The sequence below is a fragment of the Monodon monoceros genome, unplaced genomic scaffold (assembly GCF_005190385.1).
Source record: "Monodon monoceros isolate NGI ecotype Baffin Bay Population unplaced genomic scaffold, NGI_Narwhal_1 Super_Scaffold_13, whole genome shotgun sequence".
NCBI lineage: Eukaryota > Metazoa > Chordata > Mammalia > Artiodactyla > Monodontidae > Monodon > Monodon monoceros.
This window is the reverse complement of record NW_021703769.1, coordinates 7,103,399-7,120,843: the sequence shown is the minus strand read 5'-3', so window position 1 is coordinate 7,120,843 and position 17,445 is coordinate 7,103,399. Positions and strand designations below refer to the sequence as shown.

General features: G+C 40.0%; 1 pseudogene; it reads right to left on the bottom strand.

The window, feature by feature from the left end:
• Positions 1-15,639: 15,639 nt before the first annotated feature.
• On the bottom strand, positions 15,640-17,048 carry LOC114894735 (annotated as a pseudogene).
• Positions 17,049-17,445: the final 397 nt, after the last annotated feature.

Below are 17,445 nucleotides of genomic sequence, written 5' to 3'. Positions count from 1 at the left end.
GATGTATTAACTTTCACTTTTTTGTATCATGACATTTGGTGTCATGTCTAAGAACTCTTTGCTTAGTCCTAGGTCATGATTTTCTTCATCATTTTCCTCTAGATGTTTGATAATTTTACTGTTTATATTTAGACCTATAATCTATTCAAGTTCTTCTTTATAGGTATGGGTTTTTGTTCCAGGTTCTTGTTTGTTTGTTTGTTTTGTTTTGCCTGTAAATGTCCAATTGTTCAAGTGCCATTTTTTGAAAAGACTGTGCTTCTCTATTGAATCACTTTTGCATATGGGTCAAAAATCATACTGTATGTGGGCCTATTTCCGAATTCTCTATTCTGTTTCATTGATCTATATGTCTATTCTTTTGCTAATATCACGTTGTCTTGATTACGTAGCTATACAGCAAGTCTTAAAAATCAACTAGTGTGATTCCTCCAACTTTATTCTTCTTTTTCAAAATTATTTTTGCTATTCTAATTCCTCTGCCTTTCCATATAAATTTTAGAATCAATTTATCTATATCTACAAGGAATCCTCCTGGGGTTTTTGACAATAATTGTGTTAAAGCTGTAGATCAATTTGTGGAGAACTGACATCTTTACTATGTTGAGTCTTCCATTCTGTGAACACAGGATGTCTCCATCTATTGATTTCTTTCATTAGCATTTTGTAGTTTTCAGCTTACAGATCCTATACATGTTTGTTAGATTTATATCTAATATTCTTTTCTGCTTTGGGGAGTGATTGCAAATAGCAACAAAAATATTTTAGCACCAAGTATTAAACATATATATAGCTCTTTGAAAATACATGAATTTTTTGTTACATTTGCCATTTTGCAGATAAAATGTCATACAAGGACAAGTGTTCAGAATCTATTGTCCTAGACACAAGCTCCAAATATATAGGATTGGGTCTCTTTCACTGAACTGGAATAGGGTCTAATATGTAGTAGGTACTATACATTTGTTGAAGGAATGAATAAGTAAATTTAAAACATTTTCAGATGTTTTAGTTACTTACTTTTCAATTAATGTGAATGTGATGGTGAATCACACACAAAAAACCCATGAATGCATATATATATTACTTCTCAGAATTTCTCTACAGGGTGGGACATGCCCCAAGGAAATCTTACTTAGCAGAACATCCAAGAGAATAAATATGGGCTGAAAATGCTCTAAAATTTTAAGTTTTCTGAGGGCCTAAAATATAAGTCCCTTGTCCACTGATGATTATCGCCTGTGTCTAGTGCACTCTGTGGGACAAAGCCACAGCTCAGTGGACATTTGTTGAATAATTAAAGAAATGTATGACTGAGGGAAGGAATAATTAAGATAATAAAAAATATATGACCTCTAACTGTTCAACATGGTTTGTATCATTGCATTCTCTGTACCTAGAGATATGGTTTCTAATTTTCAAGTTTGGATCATACAACATTAATTTTTTTTAATTAAACTGATGAGTATATATAGCATTTCCTAAGTCATTAAAAATTATTTTTATATGATATTAATGGGTAGGCAATATCCATTAATTTCTATACCATATTCTGATATGAATAGTCTATCATTTAAAATAACTCAGTGTATATGCTGTTTTCTAATTTTTTCACATGTGTAATTAATAATTACATACATAAAATACATATGTATTTATGTATTTGGTTATTTCCTTAGTATATCTTGGTGGGAGAATATTTATTTACTTAATATGCACATATATTTTAAGATAAATGATACATATGCAAAATGGCCCTCCTGAAAGAGTTTTCCAGTTAATCTTTGCCAAGTGGTGTTAGGGTGTTGTTTATCTTAAACTTTAGCCAATGCTGAGAAACATTGTTGTTTCCTATTTGAAAGTTGAAAATGAAATCTCCTTATTCTTTTCATTCTTATTTCTCTAGTAACTTGGAAAGATAAAAATTTTCATATAAGTTCATTGACATAAATGTGTCAAATTGCTTTTAGAGTCTGTATGTTACTTTTATCCTGCTTCCTCATGTTTGCCTCTAAGAGAAGTATTTGCAAATTGGCAGTTGCATGGATTCTCCTTACTTCCCTCCTTGATGTACATGCAATTCACATTAGAATCCTTCTTTTGAATCTTAAGATGAGGGATGTGGTTGTACATAACCCTTAAAAAATTTCTGGAGTCACTGTGGGGCTGCACCTGATGTATGTATTGAGAGATTATTGTGAGTTGGCTGAACTATTGGTTGGGAGAAAGGTGGAGAGCAGACAGGACAGGAATGGGGTGTGTGCAATAGTATGCTTGTACGAGCAAGCACAAAGGGGTGACAACAAATTTGGTGTGTCTGTCTCATGGCCTGTGTCCTAGGGAGCAGGGAGAGATAACTAGATGTGATGTCTTATTCTGTTTCTTAAAGTACGTTGGATGTAACATTTTATGGTCTAAAAATACAAGTACAGATTGTCATCTTATTTCCTGTGGATAGACTTAGGACTGGCTTGACAATGTCTATTCATTTTGTAAACTGAATAATTTAACTTCCTTTTATTAGTTTTGAAGTTTCTACGTAAATATCTACTTTTTCACTTTTGAATACCGTCAAGTTTAAAAGACTGATGTGAGAATACTAGAACTTCCTGTTAAAATGAAGAGAATAGATTAATTTAGGAAGTTATGGGGTTTGCTTTCAATAAATAAAATTTGGAAATCTTAAAAGCCAAATAATCTTTTGGATGAATTACCTAAAGAAAATACCTATTTATATAGTATGTAAACACAAACATGTGCATATGGGGGGGTTGTTTATTTATATATTCAGAAATGAACCATCGACAACCATAATAGCCTTTGCATTGAAGGAGCAATTTTCAGGAGGCCTCCATATCCTAGAAATGGCAACAAAATAATAGCTCTGGAAATGACGGAAAGTGGAATGAATATAAGACCTATATGCTGGGGACACCAAAAGCCTTGCTTCTAGGGAAGTTCTAAGCACTTAAATGCCATGGTGAGCCTCTGACAGTTCTCAGTTGCTAGATGATAATTCCCCACCCCCACCCCACCCAACCACTTTTCTTCCTCCTGTACATTTTCACCTTCCCCGCTCACTTATTTCAATTCTTTCTCTAATCCTTGGATCTCTGTTTCCACCTTTCTTCATAGGCAGTTCTCAGCCATCTAGAACTACCTGGTGACACTGGTAGCATTTGGGAGACTCTTCTAGTTACCATAATAAGTTTATTAATTTGATAATCCCTCCTCTGTTAACCTTGGGCCTTAATATACCCTTAATACCCCAGATGTGGAGACATTCAATGCTGAAAATGTAACATGAGGGATAAGAAAAGCAACATAGTTTATCTGTGGTAGAAAAAATAATTAACTGGGGGTTAGAAGACATTCTTTGTAGACCATTACAGTCACCAGAACCTTTCCAATATTTATATGAATGTAATGTTTCCTACATAGTTATAAATACTTATAGATTATAAATGCTATTTAGGCAAGTCTTAGCTAATGCAATAGGACAAGAAAGGAAATGAAAGGTATACTGATTAAGAAGGAAGAAAAGACAGTCCTTTTTCACAGATGAGATATTCATCTATGGAGGAGATCTGAATCAACAAAATAACTCTTGGAATTAATAAGCAGTTATATCAAGGTTGCAGGACACTAGGTTAATACACAAAAGTCAATTGCTTTATTATATGCCAAGAATGAACCAGTGTAATTTGAATTTAAAAGCAGAGTACTACTTACAATAGTACCGCCCCAAATGAAATACTTAGGTATACCTCTATCAAAATATGCACAAAAATCTATGTGAAGAAAATGACAAAGCTTTGGTGAAAGAAATCAAAGAAGAACTAAGTGAAATGGATAAATATTTCATGTTCATGGACAGGAAGACTCAATATTGTTTAGATGTGAGTCCTTGCCAACTTGATCTATAGATTCAATGTAATCCCAATTAAAATCTCAGCACTTTATTTTGTGGATATCAGCAAACTAATTCTGAAGTTTATATGGAGACACACACACACACATACACAAAAACAGAATAGCCAATACAATATTGAAGAAGAACAAAGTTGGAGGACTAATACCCTGGACTTCAAGACTTACTATAAAGTAAGTCTTACTTACAGTAATCAGGACAGTGTGATATTGGTGAAAGAATACACAAATACATCAATGGAAGAGAATAGCCCAGAAATAGATCCATGTAAATATAGTCAACTGATTTGACAAAGGAGCAAAGGCTATACAATTCAGAAAAATAGTCTTTTCAACAAATGGTGCTGGAATAACTGGACAAAAAAATGAATCTAGGGGCTTCCCTGGTGGCGCAGTGGTTGAGAGTCCGCCTGCCAATGCAGGGGACACGGGTTCGTGCCCTGGTCCGGGAGGATCCCTCATGCCGCGGAGCAGCTGGGCCCGTGAGCCATGGCCGCTGAGCCTGCGCATCCGGAGCCTGTGCTCCGCAACGGGAGAGGCCACAACAGTGAGAGGCCCGCATACCGAAAAAAAAAAAAAATCTAGAGATAGACCTTACATCTTCACAAAAATTAACTCCAAATGGATCACAGACCTAAATGTAAAGTGCAAATCTATATAACTCCTAGAAGATATAGAGGAAAACTTAGGTGACATTAGCTTTGGTAACACTTTTCAGATACGTTACCAAAGGCACAATTCATGAAATAAATAATTGAAATATGGATGTTATTATAATTAAAAACTTCAGCTCTGCAAAAGAAAACAGCAAAAGAATAAAAAGACAAGCCACAGACTAGGAGAGAATATTTGCAAAAGACATACCTGGTAGAGGACAAAATAAAGAATTCTTAAAACTCAACAATAGAGAAAATAAACAACCTGATTTTTAGAATGGGCCAAAGACCTTAACAGACACTTCACAAAGAAGATATATAGATGGCAAATAAACATATGAAAAGATGCTTCATGTCATCAGAGAAATGCAAATTAAAACAGCAGTGAGATACAACTACATACCTATTAGAGTAGCTAAATTCCAGAGCACTGACAGCACTAAATGCTAGCAAGGATGTGGAGCAATAGGAACTCTCATTCAGTGCTGGTGGAAATGCTGTATGGTACAGCCACTTTGGAAGAGTTAGGCAGTTTCTTACAAGCCTAAACAGGCTCTTACCATATGATCCAGCAGTCATGCTTCTTGGTATTTAGTCAAAGGAGCTAAAAGCTTATGTCCACACAAAAACATGTACACAGATGTTTATAGCAGCTTTATTCACAATTGCCAAAATTTGGAAGCAGCCAGGATGCCCTTCAGTAACTAGTGAATGAATAAACTGTGGTACCTGTAGACAATGGAATATTATTCAATGCTAAAAAGAAATGAGCTACTAAGTCATGAATAGACATGGTGGAAACTAAACGAACACTATTAAGTGAAAGAAGCCAATCTGAAAAGGCACATACTGTATAATTTCAACTAAAGGACATTCTAGAAAAGGCAAAATTATGAAGACAGTAAAATAATCAAGGTTGCCAGGGATTGGGGGGAAGGTAAGATGAACAGGCAGCGTACAGAGAATGTTTAGGGTAGTGAAACTATCTGTAAGATACTTTACTGTCACTATACATTTGTCCAAACCCACAGAATGTACAGCACCAAGAGCGGACCCTAATGTAAACTATAGACTTTGGGTGATAATGATGTGTCAATATAGGTTCATTAATCGTAACAAATATCCATTCTGGTGGACAGTGGTGATAACGGAGGAGGTGAGGGGTATATAAGAAATCTCTGTACCTACCTCTTCATTGTACTGTGAACTTAAAACTTCTCTAAAGATATAGTCTTAACATGCAAAAAAAGAGAAAGACTTACTGTATATTTTTTCATCATAATGGAAGCCCTTATAAAGATCTGATGATACGACCTAGCCTGGTCCTGAAGCTCAGGGGTTATTTATGATGCTAAACTTGGGCTGGAATAGTGCCACTAGGGCCATCATAGGGTGGTATATCCACAAATAGATGATGTAACTTCAGAGACAGGGGTTGGGAGCAATAACACTCAGCTACCCCTCTCTACAATGTCATTCTATTTCCTTGTTGACTAACACATTTCTGGGCAACATTTAATTTTGAGAACTTTCTTCATTAAACCATTCATTCACCCATCTCAAATTCAGCAAATACTTAGTTGAGTAAGTAGGAAGTGCTAGGCGTTAATACATTCAACAATTATCATTCATCATCGTGTTTCAGATACAACAGTGACCAAGACTATTTTCCTGCCCTCGAGGTGCATTTAGTCTAATATACTTATTTACACATCAAAAATATAAGTGAGGGCTTCCCTGGTGGCGCAGTGGTTGAGAGTCCACCTGCTAATGCAGGGGACACGGGTTCGTGCCCCGGTCCGGGAAGATCCCACATGCCGCGGAGCGGCTGGGCCCATGAGCCATGGCCGCTGAGCCTGCGCATCCGGAGCCTGTGCTCCGCAACGGGAGAGGCCACAACAGTGAGAGGCCCGCGTACCGCAAAATAAATAAATAAAATAAAATAAAATAATAAGTGAATGTCATACTAAGTAGAGTGTAATATATGAGAATGATAAATAAAGTGATATGGAAGCTTATAGAAGGATGACTTTTTCATGATTATGGGTGTCCAGACAGAATTAAGCAAAAAAGGGTGAATTCAGAGATGAATAAACAAGTTAGGTGTGGGAGAACAGAGACTATTTTAGTGAGGGGAAAAGATAATAGGTTGTACAGAAACAGGAGGGCAGAAGCGTACTAGGAATAGGTATATAGTCCACTTTGACTAGAAAAGAATATTGAATAGATGAAAAAAGTACGAAGATTGAGATAGACCAAGGTCAAATTACAGAATGATAAAGTCATGGTGACTATGAATCTTAAGAAAACGAGGGAAAACACTAATAGTGAAGATCAGAACGAAGGAGAAAATGTTCTTAATGAAATCTCTGCTGGATCCCCTAGGGCTAAAAAGTATAAGTGAAAATAATCATTTTAGATGTACAGGAAACTCAGAGAAAGCATTATCACAAAAGATCATTTCTGAAATTGAGACTATTAAGTAAAAAGAAAATAATCCCCACTTACATGGAAGTGGTAAGTAAATAGGTACAGTTGGCCAAAGATAGGGATATTTACTTCCATACTTACATTTTACGTTAACAGTTCTTGAAATGTGATGCATAAAGAGATGAATAGAATCTGATTGAAATAGAAAATTGGCTGTGGAGTGGCAATGCAGAAGGAAGAATGGATTTAATTGTAAATAATATAATTTCAAGGAATCTTTTTATGCATCCTCCACTACCCACCCCACTACTCAGATATATTTTCGATAAAAAATTAACTTGGGAGAGTAAATGAGTTAATATCAAAGGGAAGTGATTCAAGCTGTTAAGAAAGGCACTCTACAACACCAACCTGTTATTACTAATGATCACAAAAAAATAATGAGAAATTGCTGCACAGGTCGGGGGTCTGCACCTTGTCTTTGAGAGAGAGGAGAAAAGAAAGAGCCAGTGTGTTCACACTGCCTAGAGCACTGCATGGTATGGGAGCGAGGCAGGTAGGAGAGTAATTTTTTCCAATAGCTGAAATTCACTTCTGGCATCTTTAGACATAGAGAATCATCAGATAACAGTTAACAAAAAAGTAGGAGGAGGAGCCCAAATGCCCACTAAATGTAAAAGCCTCAGCATTGTGCTGGGACACAACTGTAAATATTAGACTCTGCTGTTATGATAATGGCACGTATTTGGCACTCACCTGTGCCACCCATCTGTTGGCTGTTCTCAGGATGGAAGCAAGACAGCGGGCTGGTTTCTTTCCTATTCAAAGCATGAGCAGTTTGCCGTTCCTCATTTAGGATTTAATGTGCATTTTAGGGCAATTGCTCCGGCAGAAAATGATAAGGTAGGGAAGGAGAGAACAGCTCCTGGAGACCACAGATTATTCAGAGCCAACAGAGAGAAGAGCTGGTGAAGATGTTCAGTCTGAAGGCAGCCAGTTAATTCATATGTTTGAGGAATTCTGTGATGAGCCTTGCTTCATGCCAGGGTTGGAAAAATAAGAGAGACTAAGAGCTTTTTCTGAACACAAATTTATTTTCTTAATACAATGGAAGTCTGACCCAAAGATGCTTGGTTATTATTGTTTCCTTGTCATCTCCTCAATTCTATTCATATTGTGAACTAGACAAAGCTCAGACACACGTCCTGAAAAATATTATAATCAAGTCTGATGAAATTCTGATTTCCTTCTAATATCTATTTGATCAGCCACTATAAATGACTATTTCTTTATTTCTTTCTGCTTATTAGACTATGTACTCATTGAAAGCAGGAGCATATTCATCTCAGTATTGATGATGTCTAACACATCATCCAGCATGGAAAAGATAAAAGCAAATAGTTAAAGAAAGAATGGCAAGAAGGCTTAAGGGGGATGCTTTACCCATAGCCCAGGTCTGTGATCAGGTCCTTGTGTCCACTCACCTGAGATGACAATGTAAGTGATTGGTACCTTGGGAACCTTATGCAAAAATCTCATGGCTCTCAGAGAAGCCACACTGTAACCATCAAATAAGTATGTGTGTATTTCCAGGGGGAGGGGGGAGGCAGGAGGCTTCCCAACAGCACAATATGGTAGCCAGAGGATTCCAAACATCCAAGTGTTATTTAACTGATGCCATGGCCGGAACCAACCAGGAGACCATGATGACACTTCAGTTTGAGAACCTGGAGTAAGACTTACGGTCATCTCCACCACTTGGCCATTGGAGACAGCTAAGGATCTGACACACCGATTTCTAGGAGACTTAGATATACTTTATGCCAACTCATCATCCACCAGGACTGAAAGCAGGACACATACTGATGAAAAGTGGTGGGACTGTGACTCATCCTGACCCACAGCTATTGATTGGCATTCTGGTATCAGGCCCCTGAAATTTTCCTGCAATCTCTATGTACAGCACCTACAGCCAAGTAGAGTGATGGCCGTATCTTCCCAGAGATAATTTATGGCGAAGTCTCTCTTCTAGGGAAACTTTTTTCACAAAAGTTTTCATTTGACAATGATTCTTCATAAGATGTAATTTTTCCTGAATGTTCTTTGCCTTCAGGCACCTGCTCTGGAGCATTCTTCCCTCTGTTGTGGTGGTGCTTGAGATAGAAGAGTCTGCAGCCCAACTGCTGCTGCAAATAATGACTTTTACCTCCCAGTGTAGAATCTCAGGCTTCCGAGCCCCACAAAACTTAGAGAAAGGAAAGGAAAAGTTAGAACTTAGAGAAGGGAAAGGAAAAGATGGAATAGTGGATGGAGAGATACTTTGGAACCAAAGAAAGAAAGAAGAAATGTCCTTTGAGTAGAGATAACCCCAGCTGAGGAGGAAGGAAATTCTTATCTCTGCCTTATTTTGTGAGGTTATAGAGGTGCCTTCTGACCTTCAATTTCTTCTTATATAATATATTGCTCCCTTAAATATTCAACAAATAAGTCTTGGGTACCTACTCTATACTATGACCATTGTCTCCCAACTCTCCTCGAGGAGAAAAATTTCTTGTCTCCCAGAAGTTCTATACATAGGAGTATGTCTTCTTCACCCTCCCTCATCTAGCCTGAGGATTGAGCTCTACTTTGTGGGGGAAAAAAAGAGAATACAAACAAAAGCAAAAGAAAGAATTATGAATAAATAAGCCTCAGCTATTTTCCACTCTTATTCCGATCTTTCGTGGACGGAATGATAATCGTTTATTCATCCATCCATCCATACTTTCAAAAAAAAGTTTTATTGAGTGTGTAGTGGGAATGCACACTGCTCAAAGGGATGGGGACGTAAAAAGACCTTAGAATCACTGGTTCATGGTTCTCAGTGAATGGACAAAGATGTAGTGTGTCTGGAAACATTGTCCCCAAAATACTTACGTGGAATCCATTTTCTCTCAATCCCTACTTCCACCTGTGTTTTGATTTATATAATTTCCTGCCAATTCTGCAAGCATAAGTTATTCATCTGCTTATACCACTCCTGTCCTTCACATCATAAGCTGTGTATGTTTGAAATGATTGTGATCACCAAAAGTACACCAATTACCCCTAAACACACTGAAGAGCATCCTAGAAATGTTGATCAAGAAACAAATAAATGTGCAATATACAAGTTTGTTATCTAAAAGCTTGGAAACCTAAGATTTACCTTTGATTCTTCTCTCTTACTTCAACATCAAATCCATTAACAAGTCCTCTTAGATATACCCTCAACTATATTCGGAATCCATCTCTTCTCTCCATCCATACCACCACCATCCTCATTCAAGCTTCCATCCTCTCCATCGTGGACAACTATGATTGTGTCCTCACTGATCCACCTGCTCTGTCATTCTACGGTCTTTTTCCACACAATTGTAAGAATAATCTTAAGGTAATCTAAATTTGATTATGCAACTTTCCCACATTAACCCTCCTTTGGTTTCTCATTACACCCATTACTCAACTCAGGCCCCTTGTCATGACCTATAAAGCCTGTATGATCCAGCTCCTACTTCACTCTCATCCTTATCCCAGACCACTTATTCTTTAGATCTTTCTGCTCCAACCATATTGGGCACCTTACTCTTCCTAGAGCTTTTCAAGTTCATAACCATCTTATAGACTTTGAATTTGCTATGATTTCCTCTGATTTTAAATATTATCCCTTAGGCCATTACATGGCTGCCTTCTTATCTTACAGATTTCAGCTCTGCTAAGAGAAACCTTCATTGACTATCCAGTCTAAAATGCCCTCCTAACTCTAGTCACTGTCACCTATCCTGATTGATTTTCTTCCTAGTAATTACAACGATAATTTACACGATTCTTGTCTGCCTTTGCTGATGAGAATGTGATCTCTTTGGAGGTGAGGTCATGCCCATCTCATTCCTATCTATAATCCTCAGAATCTAGAAGAAGACCCACAACAGAGTAGGTGCTCAATAAATATGTGTTGGATTTTTTTAAATGAATTAATTCATTAAAGAACAGTAGACTGAGATAGATGGGTACTCCCAGACCCTTAACCCTGAGGAAATTTCTCCTGTGCCACTTGTTGGCTAAATAAACAAGAACAAACAATAAAACCAAAAATCAAACAAAAAACAGACAAATTAACAATTGAAAGCATTTTAACTAATTACTGCAAATAAATACACCAAAAAACCCCCCAAATCAACAAATAAACACACAAAAAATCAATAACCACTGATTTTGTCTAATTTATTGCTGTTTGCTCTTCCTGTTGCAAGACCCAAGTATTTCCTGAACTGAGGGCCATCTTCAGCTCTTTCAGCCACCACTACCTTTCTCAGGTGATCCATTTAGTGGTTTCTTCCACCCAGAGTAATGTTTTCCCCAGAATTCTACCACCACAGGCTTCAGTAGAAATATCTGTGACACAGATATTACAGCCATTTTTCTCCCAAAAGTAAAAAGAACTGCTGTCTTCTCACAAGGGACCCCCAACACTTCCAAGGTGACATCTTTTTTTCCTTTCCAGCGACGTGAATGCAATCTCAGGCACACAATAGAAGCAGTGCCAACAAAGTCTATTCTTGTCAGCCTCACAAACAGCTTCATTACTTGCTAACTGCAAACATGGTTTGAAGCTGCTGCTCCTGCCAAGCTGAAGTCTTCAAACGCCGGGGTTGAGTGATTGAAAATTCCAGATTATAGGCAGAAGGGGATGAAGAGTTGTTTAGAGCTCTTGCTTATCCGCTAAAAGCCTCTGGCCAGAAACAGCTCTCTGCTTGAAGGAAAGTAAATTTCTTCCACAGCTGAAAATTAATGTGTTTTGAGGGAAATCTTGGCAGGACTTGTGGCAGGGAACGTGGCTTACAGGCCTGGGGTAGGCATGGGGAGTGATAACTAGCAGTCATTCCTCAAACCAGGGAGGTCCCTGTCTGACAATAACCAAGGCTGGGAGCACTAAGATTTAACTGTTTCTCTCAGTGTGAGATGGGATTAGTTATGCCATTGCAGAAAAACACGTCTGTGGGTTGATCATGGCTGTAATTCTAATTGTATCATATTTGATGTAAGGGTTCTGTTTTATCTGACATCTTGAAAAACTGGACCACACATCATTGGACATGGAAGTGCCAGGATTCTGGTTGAATATTCAAGGATATAAGGACTTTAGCTGGGTTACTGAAATCTCTTTATCTTGAATTGTCTTCAACACCAAACTGTTCTTGAATTACAGATTCAAGTAGGAAGAAGAAACAGGAACAACTTTCCTCTATTCTGTATCACATTCTCTCAGCATTCAACATATACATTCATTCATTCATTCAATTATTAGAAATTATGAATTGAATTCTTTCTGACACATGTTAGGTGATGGTTATGCAAAGTATCTGGAGCAATTCAGTAGCATGGCCCCTGCTGTCAGCTGCCTCATATTCCCCCTGGGGAAACAGAACAGACGCTTGAACAAATACTCGTGATGGAATGTGATGAGTCCCATAGTGTAGCTAAATATCAAGTGTTGGAGAACCCAGATGTTGGAGTGATTTGTTGCACTCACTTTTGGAAAGGACTTGACAAAGGTGGAAACCATAGAAGTTGAGTAGAATGAGATTTCCAGGTCTAGATCGGAGATGGAAGAATTGAATAAGTAGTTTTCTAAGTAAATAAACACATACACGCAAACATCTTTAGAGATTATTAGCTCTGGGGGTAAAGTTGTGGGCAGACCCTTTGAAGAATATAAGGAAGATTTTGCCTTTCTCACTCAAAAAATAATGCCCGTAAACATACCATTTTTAAAAATGTAATTCCAAGGAGATCACAGAAGGCTCCATGTACTGATTAATACTTTAGGAAAACTTTAATCTAAATCCCTTTAGTTCATTTTCACCTTTAATGCAGTATTTCTCAAAGTAAGGGCTGGGAGCCAGCTACTTTGGAAACACCTGGGATGTTTGTTTAAAATGCAGATTCCTGGGGCCCCATTTCAGACCTATTAAAAAAGTTTCTCTAGTGTGGGGTTCAGGACTCTTCATTTTAACCACAGTTGTGTGATTCTGTTCAATGAAAACTTTAAAAGCTCCTGGGAGATTCTGGTGCACACATTCTAAACCCTGGAGCATTTCCTGTTTCTTTGGACTCACTGTGACCCTTCTAAACTAGGGGTGTTGCCCACCTACGTCTGCTGAGAGGCCTAAAGGACTTCACTCACAGAACATCACGTATTTAGGATACCCTGATTCCCATCCTTCCTGCAAGTTCCGTATATTGAAGTTCAGCTTTTGACATCAAGTGCCGTTCATGCCTACCTTGTTCCCATGGGTGTGTCTTATCTGCCTAACAAGACTGCAACTTCCCTGGGCTGTTGGGTCCTTGCATTTCATCTTGTATCCTAGATGGCTGGGTGCATGGCATGTGCTTAATAAGTATTTATTCGTTGGTTATGGAATCAGTGTTCCTTCCTCTTATTCCTTGAACACATCTGGCCAGCCTCACTGTCATTCCATCAGGATCCAAATGGTTTATATTTGTGGTGGGGTTTTTTTGCATTTTGTTTTCGGCTGGTCTTGTACACCCCTGTGTCTACATCATCTGGTCTGTTTTATGAAGAATGTCTTGTTAGATTTATCCTCAGCTTTGCTTTTCCCTCCCCGGCCTCCCTGTGGTTCTTTCACAGAAAGCCCTTTGTGTTGAGCAAACAGGCTCTAATCTGCACATCTTCCTCTGCGCTTCAACAGGGCTGCCAGGTGAGCATCCTGACACCAGCCTGGAACAGCTGTTCAGGTGGTCCTGAGCAGTGGGCAGTGATTGTGTGTGCAGTTCTCTTGTCTGATGGGCCCTGGGTCCAGCACGCTCGGGGAGGAAACCACAAGCACAAATGTTTGCCTTGCTGCCTGGAAGTCCTAAAAGCAGCTGCCTGCTGATTGATGATAACTTGCATAATGACACCGAGTGTTCAGTTGCTGCCAGGCGTGAGCGAGACCCTGCGAGCTCCCCTGTGCAAGCCCTGGCTGGTTGGCCAAATCCTTATCTTTCAGCATGCAGGCAACAAAGACGGCAAGAGCCAGAAGGTACCTGATCCAAAGATGCCCATTACAACCCTGATGGTTTTAACACGTGGAGAGAGCGAGGGAGCAGCTTGATGCTTTCCGCTTGCAAAGTCACTAAGAAAAGTACACACAGGGGTTCAACACAGACATGGTGCCTCTATATCGGAATATCAGTATAGGATGTACTAGTATTTTTATATTTTATGGATAAAATGGAGTCTATTATGGAGCTAGTAGAATTGGCTTCTAGAAACATTTCTTTTTTTTTTTTTGGTTTTAATTTTATTCTATTTTCTGTATAACTTTAAGTATATAAAGGTTCATTTCCATAGGCCTCAGGAAATGCGTAGAAATCACAGGACAATCTCTCTTCCCACCAAAAAAAGTTGCGTATTTTGGTAAAGTGTTTGTCCTAGAGGAAAAACTGAAATTTACAATAGCAATTCTGTGCAAGATTTTTACATAAGACCTAAAACCAGCCTGCAATGGAGATTTTAGTCCTCTGTTCAGGTGCCCAGACAGAAGCCAAAAGCTGTCGAGCATGACAGGGCAAAGGAAGCAATGAAGATGGATGATGGGCACCCAGCATGGAAGGAGGAAGGGAAGCCAGATTCCTGGGAATGGTGTGGTTTTCCTTTTTTCTCTCTCTCTCTCTTTTTTTTTTTTTTTTTTTTTCTTTGTGGTATGCGGCCTCTCCCGTTGCGGAGCACAGGCTCCCGTACGTGCAGGCTCAGCGGCCATGGCTCACGGGCCCAGCCACTCCGCGGCATGTGGTATCTTCCCGGACCGGGGCACAAACTCACGTGCCCTGCATCGGCAGGCGGACTCTCAACCACTGCACCACCAGGGAAGCCCTCTCTCTCTCTTTTTAACTCATCTCTGTAGGAAGGTGGTGGGCAGGGGCCCCAGAGAGAGGAAGGGTCCAAGACTCCTTTAGCTGGCCTGGGTGCAGGGCACCACCCCAGCAGCTAACACAGGACAACCTACTATCTCAGGTTCGGGCAGATACAGGATGGAATGCAGAAGAAAATGAATGCTTATAGGAAATCATTTTGCTTGGAATGCTAGATGGCCAAGCTTCAGCCTTTGGTCCTGTGCAACCCTTGCCTCACTTGTCAATAGTGAAAATTAGTTTAAGTTAGAAGAACCAACTAGGGTCACACCAGGTTCTGCTACCTTCACGCTCATTGTTAGAAAAAGATTAACTTGTGTGAACGTTCTGATCTGTTAATTCCTGGGGACTGCTTTATTCTTCCCCAAAGACTATTTTTTGGTCAAATAACCCCAAAGGCTGAAAGCTAAAACACACCTGTCCTGATGTGCAGTTCCTTAAGAATGGACTGGCTGTATGGTTGAGCTGATACGGAAAAGCTGCACCTTCCTGCAGAAGATCAAAGACCTGCTATCCCACCCCAGATCTCAGCCTGAGGTATATTTCAGTGAAGGCAGGTAGCTGTGCTTCTCAAAGCAGAGAAGCAGTTTAAGAGCAGAAAGGTAGAGGAAATCTAGAAAAGAACCATCTTGATACAGATTTATCCCACGGTGTGAGGGAGAGGGCAAAGAACCCAGTGGCACTTTGCTTATCCAGCAATTTCTGTCACTGTGGTGACCAACTTCTGCCCATTCCATACGGTCTTGAATTGCTCAGGGTCTGGGAGCTCATTGAAGTCATCGCCTTCTGTAGGAATGAGGACATTCATCTCAGAAGATTTGGCACTGACTATCTCACAATCCAGGGAATTCTTGCTCAGGTAAACGTGGCAGCCATCTGTTTTGTTGATGGAAATGGTCGGCACTTTACCCATTACCTGAACTTTGACATCCCTACAATTGATTATCTCCACAATGCCCACCACGTCATTGAACACCAGACCGAGTTTCTTACAGTTATCTACTGTAGTAGAGTTAATTTTGCTCTTGATTTGCAATGTTGAGTTGACACACTTGAATATGTAAGCTGCCTGTTTCAGCTCTGTGTCATCTATCACCAGGTTGGAAACATTCTCCTGATTTTCCACTCTCCACTTCTTGCCCTTCAGTTCAAGTAGAGCTGGCTCCTTCTTTGTGACTGGTTTGGGGGATGGGCTGACTCCTGGTTTAGATGCAGAGAATGGTTTGGGGCTACTTCGTACTGGAGCACTCTGAGCGTTCAAGGCAGGGTTCTTTTGAGTCTTCATGTCATCAGATACAAGTTTCAGGGCATGTGCGATGCTCTCCCCCTGATTAACCTGTGCAAACAGTGCTGAGCGGGAAGCAGACTCATCTGAGCCTGAACTGGTGGGGACTCAGGGGGAGGTGGGCCTGGGGCTGGGGTAGGACCCGATCCAGCAGAGGGACCAGATGGCAATCCACTCAGTCCTTTTGCCACGGCCCGGTTTTGCTCCAGGCCAGTCCAGTGGTATGGAACTCTTTAATGTAAGCCTGCAGCTCTGTCCATATACTCAAGTAAGCTTTGACCCAGCCCACATCTTTGTACTCCTTGAGGAGTCAGTTTGTATAAAACATGGCAGCATCATTCATTGCCTTCACTTAGGGACCAGACTTGGGAGCCATAGCCACCCAACCCAGGGCCTGGATACTTTCGCTGACAGCTGACAGGTGATTGAACAACTTGCTGCCTCGGTTCTTCTCCCGAAAGGTTATCACTTCTTGGATCTGCTCGGAGATGGGTGCCAACAAATCAGAAAGCTTATTGCCTGCTGGCTGCTGGCCTTGAGAGGCTGTAACCAAGAGTGCTCACTCCAACTTCAGACCTGTGTGGGCCGTCTCCGCATATGCTTCTGCACATCTCCCCCAATCTCTTTACCGATCTTGAGGTACTCTGCCACAGGACTGGCCAACGGTGAGTCAAACGCTTGCACCTATGGAGTCGTTCCTGCTTTTGCAGCACTGTCTCTACACCCACGGTGCGTGTCAGGGGCACGGAGCCTGCCTTCAGGTGGCCCACCGCTCTCTCCAATCTTTCTACCAGATTTTGCGTGTCAGCCATAATGTAGCACCTGCTCAGAGCTCTGCCTCACCTTGGGACTGTGCTCAGCCGCTCTCCCTAGAAACATTTCTTAAGGAGATTTTTTCTTCTACTGAGGCCACATTCTAAGCGAGTCACACTTATGTTCATTACCTTCCCATAGGATTTGGCTCACTGGTGTGAAAAAAAACTGTGTAGTCTTTGAAATTAAAATGGCCTACCAAAGTGGTTAAAAATGGCAACGAAAAGTGGAAGAATACCAATGTACAATCTTTTGCATCAGCGTTTCTCAAATCACTCTCTTTCATCCATTTTTATTTCTACTGATTTAGTCGAAACCCTTACCACTTCTGTTGCAATCCTAACAGGTTCCCTTACCTGCAGTCTCACCCTGCTGTAATTTATTCTCCACATGGCA